General features: G+C 37.1%; 1 non-coding gene across 1 annotated transcript; it reads left to right on the top strand.

The window, feature by feature from the left end:
• Window positions 1-4,432: 4,432 nt before the first annotated feature.
• LOC137760391 (U6 spliceosomal RNA) lies at window positions 4,433-4,539 on the top strand. The gene has a single exon (XR_011073337.1). It is a non-coding gene; the product is annotated as a U6 spliceosomal RNA (small nuclear RNA).
• The last annotated feature ends 690 nt before the right edge of the window (window positions 4,540-5,229 follow it).

The following is a 5,229-nucleotide window of genomic DNA, read 5'->3' as shown; positions in this document are numbered from 1 at the left end:
CAGTAAAGAGACCTAACATGAAATTCAAGCATCAGAAATGCAGCATCACAAGTAACAAGCAAAAAGGAGCAAACAAAATGAAACAAAACCAAAAAACCCTTGTTATCCATTCCCAGGATTTGTAGGACATGAATTAAACCAGAGAATCCCCTCTATATGGTAGAACTTTTTTCTCTAGGTGATTTCCACACATCAAAATAACCCACATGACAAATCAAGAGGATAGAACCAGATTGCTAAATCCTGTAACAGGCAAGAAAGCATCAGGCATCATCTATGTCATTAAGTTGTGCAAGTTCTTAGGCCTGATAAATCTGAAGTTTGACAAATGTATTTTGTTATTTTCATCTCTTTAGTATTGTACTATGTTTCTAAAAAAAAAGTCTTGTATTTAACAATTTTGGAACCCTAGCTTCTGGAGTAGATAAAGCACCTCTTTGTTGTAGGAAAGCAGACTCTGAAGGGTATCCATTTACATTGAGAGGGGGCCTCAACCATAGGATGGAAGAACTGCCCATTGAAAAACATGTATTGTATTTCTAAAAAGGTGTTCCCACATTTTTTTAGAACAAATGTACTTGAAACTCTTTTCTGCATAGTCTTTGGTTCTTCTTTCACTGAACAGCACCATTACCCAGCTCCTCTTCCCACATTGCAATGATGAATACACTAAATGTAAGAAAATCATATGGGAACAGACATGAGCGGGATCAAATAGGTCCAAGAAAGCACAATGGCTGCATTTCAGGAGGTTGGATAATTCAATACTAGAATATTTGCCTCTGCACACCAAGATGCAAAGAGCAGCCAAGACACTTCATTCAGCGAACCAAATAAGGTCTTTCCTCCTCAAAGAGAGTCTATGCTGTGGGGTAAATGCATTACAAGATCAGGCTTTCAAGGAAAAAAAGATGCTTTTCCTAAATGCTAGAAAACAAGGCGGCTTATTCGTATGTGAATAGCCCAAAAGAACCTGGCTGACTCTTCCCTGACAGAGGAGAGCTGTATATAACAATATTGTATTAACTTTGTATTGTGACCTGGTAACTAGACACAAACTGGAGTGCAAACCCCTTGTTCCTCAGGGAGAATGTCTTTTTATTATTATTACTATTATTATTATTCTGAGATCCATATCAATTGTCAGTCACCATGCTGGGGGTGAGGTTTTTTCTGGTAATAGCCTGTCCCTGCTCCTTCTATCCATTTCAATGCGACCCTTTTATCTTTTATTGTAGGGCAGGTATTCAGCTAGTATTTAGGTTCCTTTCAGAGGTAACTGTTTCATATGTAGTTGTATATCTGTTATGTTTATGGGAAGAGGTGAGTTCAGGGTTTTCCCATGCCATTATCTCACTTTAGTACCTAGGTGTAAATTTTGACCCTACTGTAATAGCTAGAATTTATTGAATGCTTGCCATGTATCAAAAACTGCCCTAATTAACAACACTATAATTCAAAAAGATACATGTACCCCAATGTTCATAGCAGCGCTATTCACAATAGCCAAGACATGGAAACAACCTAAATGTCCATCAACAGATGAATGGATAAAGAAGATGTACATATATACAATGGAATACTACTCAGCCATAAAAAATGAAATAATGCCATTTGCAGCAACATGCATACAACTAGAGATTATCATACAAAGTGAAGTAAGTCAGAAGGAGAAAGACAAATATCATATGATATCACTTATATGTGGAATCTAAAATATGACACAAATGAACCTACCTATAAAAGAGAAACAGAATCACGGACATAGAGAACAGACTGGTGGTTGCCAAGGGTGACGGGGTTGGGGGAAGGATGGAGTGGGAGGTTGGGTTTAGCAAATGTAAGCTTTTATATATAGAATGGATAAACAACAAGGTCCTACCATATAGCACAGAGAACATATTCAATATCCTATGATAAACCATAATGGAAAAGAATATTAAAAAAAAGAATTATATATATGTATAACTGAATCACTTTGCTGCACAGCAGGAATTAACACAACATTGTAAATCAACTATACCTCAATTTTTAAAAACCTGCCCTAATTAAGCAAAATAAACATTATTTCATTTAATCTTGGTGTAGTCTAATTATCTTCATTTTACAGGTAAGGCAACTGAATCTCACAAATATGATAAAGCCATATCTAGAGCCAAGTAGCATTTCACAAATTATCACCAATGAATAATCAGTTACTTCAAGTGTTTTCTTCCTTCCTCACCCATTTGGCAGTCAGATACCACATAGAGAGATATTAAGGGTTGCTCTTTGCACTATGGGTGGGAAGGAAAGAAGAAAATTCATCTCACCAAAGCTGAGATTTTCTTCCCATAACTAGAGTTTGCTTTCCTTGTCTTTTTCTTAACAAAATTTCCAACTTTGTGGCAAGAGACACTGAATAGGAAAAAAAAAAGGAAGGAAGAAAAAGAAAAAATCTATGTGTGCGAACCTGGACTAGATGATAGTTTCTATAAATTAGACATTTCTCATGTCTCCTTCCCAGATTAATTCACTATGTGCCTAATTCACATAAAAAGGAGTGGCTATCAGATATTCTTCAACTCTTAGTTCTGAAGCAAGAATTATGAAATCAATATACACATTACTTTAAAAATTCTAATGCAATGTGATTTTGGTGTGCCATAAAACTTAATATAAAAGAACTTCATTTTCCTGCCATCCCTTGGGACTAGGCCTAGATTCATTGATTTTCAATGTTCTCCATTAGAATCCACTCAATCATTTCTACTCCTTCACAGTTCTGAAAAACTTTTGCTCATAGCACCTGAATCAGATCACACAGGATTATAGAAGATACCCTATGCTGGACAAACCCTGCGCCACCCTGTCATGGAAATTTCATTCTCTGGTTCTTTGACCAACAAGCCATCCCTGAAGCTGAGGAGGCAGGTCTGGGTGCCAGCCATCAGCTGTGAGTTGGAGAGCTAGAGTTGGCCCAGGCTCAACTGGGAGCCCAGAAACCAAGGTCCCTCCAGCCAAGCAGTGCCTAATTTCAGGCTGATTGCTTTGCTGAGAGTTTCCAGGGCACAGACAGTACCACTGAACAAATTCTGCATGGTTGTCTCCATAACTTGTGTAGCCATTGTCAGACTGATGAGCTGGGAACTTTTTCCCAGACAGCCAAAAGCAGATTTCACTCCAGCTACTTCTACATTTCTTTCTTCTTCTTCTTCTTTTTTTAAAATTTATTTATTTTGTTTATTTTTGGTTGTGTTGGGTCTTTGTTGCTGCGCATGGGTTTTCTCTAGTTGTGACGAGTGGGGGCTACTCTTCGTTGCCGTGTGCCGGCTTCTCACTGCAGTGGCTTCTCTTGCTGTGGAGTAGGGGCTCTAGGCACGTGGGCTTCAGTATTTGTGGCACGTGGGCTCAGTAGTTGTGGTTTGTGGGCTCTGGAGCACAGGCTCAGTAGTTGTGGTGCATGGGCTTAGTTGCTCTGAGGCATGTGGGATCTTCCCAGACCAGGGCTCGAACCCGTGTTCCCCGCATTGGCAGGCGGATTCTTAACCACTGTGCCACCAGGGGAGCTCCTACATTTATTTCTGCATTCAAAAAAACCCACAGGAATTCCTTAGGATGTCTTATTTGCTTTTGTATACTCTCAATATAGAGCCTGAAATACAGTAAAGTACTCACTAAATGCTTATTGAATGAATGAATGATAGAAATAATCAGAAAAGCAAGGATAACCATGTAAAAATAGGTTAAATTTTAAAACAGCTATTCTTCAACCTGACGTCATTGTCTAGATGCCAAGGGATGATTCCCAGTATGTCTCAAACTTTAAGAACTTAAGAATCACCTGGGGATCTTGTTATAATACAAGTTTTGATTCACTAGGTATGTGATTGAGCCTGAGTTTCCACATGTCTGAAAATCTCCCAGGTAATTCTGTTGGCTTAGACCACATTTTGAGTAGCAGTTTCCTAATCAGCATCAACTAATTGGTCTTACCATCATTAGAATCTCAGTGAACTTCATGGGTCAGGCAAACTTATCCATGGTTAATAAAATAACATATATGTCTTGGCACACAATAAGCAATCAATTTTAAAAAATCAAATCATAATTTCATCAGAAAGAAAATTTACCTAGTAAATTTTAGGTAATTTACCTAAATTTACCTAGTAACTAAAGAAAAGTGTTACATGAAAAATCTTCTCATTCCCATATCTCAGAATGAATTTCAGAACTTTCTACCAAGTGAATATAGTATGGTCAGCTTTGAACCATGGCTTAAATTCACCAGCTAAATCTTCAGTTATAAAATGTCTTCAGATCAAGGTATAATTTTTCCAAATTTCTTCATGAACTTCATTCTCATGAGAAATGGAAAAACAGTGAAAACCTGATCACTATTACAGAGGAGTTTTAAAATTTTAACATTGTTGTTGATTTTAAAAAGGAGTAAGTGCTCACTTCAGCAGCACATATACTAAAATTGGAACGATACAGAGAAGATTAGCATGGCCCCTGCACAAGGATGACATGCAAATTCGTGACGCGTTCCATATTTTTAAACTAACACACCATTGTAAAGCAATTATACTCCAATAAAGATGCTAAAAAAAAAAGGAGTAAGGAAGTAGAGAGCAAAATGGAACTTACATTGAGTAAAATTACAGATGAAGTTGTCTGTGGTTTTTTAGAAACTAAAGCCTTTGAGACAGAATGAAAAAGACAACATATCCTCATCAATAATTTAAAAGTGTGATTTTGGAAGAAGATACTCATTTGTTTACAGTGAGGACTTATATTGGTATACAGTGGCTTCTACAAATTAAATAATTACTGCAAAGTCTCTATGTAAAATTTATTTCTTAACAACCAATATTTAAAATAGTGGGTATGCTTAACTAGGAGCTAGCATGCAAGCTAGAATCTTCATAGGACTTAGAAAGTAAACATATAATCTAGAATGCAGAGAACTGAGTTGGTTGTACTCCAAGTTCATGACACAGTCATCGACTGTCCATGCAAGGCTTCATTGCTTTATTTTTCTTCTTATCCTCAATCTCCACTCCCAATCCACTCCTCCACCTGTAGGGAATTACTCTAATATGTTTAGCACCTTTCCTGAACATGCGGGTATATTTGAAAAGAGGTACTGTTTTGTTGTGTGTTTATGTTTTAAATTTGCCAGGTAAATCATGTTACAGATCTTTTGTTATCTTACTTTTTCCTCTCAACACTATGTTTGAAAGACTT

Source organism: Eschrichtius robustus, chromosome 2 (assembly GCF_028021215.1).
Source record: "Eschrichtius robustus isolate mEscRob2 chromosome 2, mEscRob2.pri, whole genome shotgun sequence".
Lineage (NCBI taxonomy): Eukaryota > Metazoa > Chordata > Mammalia > Artiodactyla > Eschrichtiidae > Eschrichtius > Eschrichtius robustus.
This window is presented reverse-complemented; position numbering and strand designations above follow the sequence as displayed.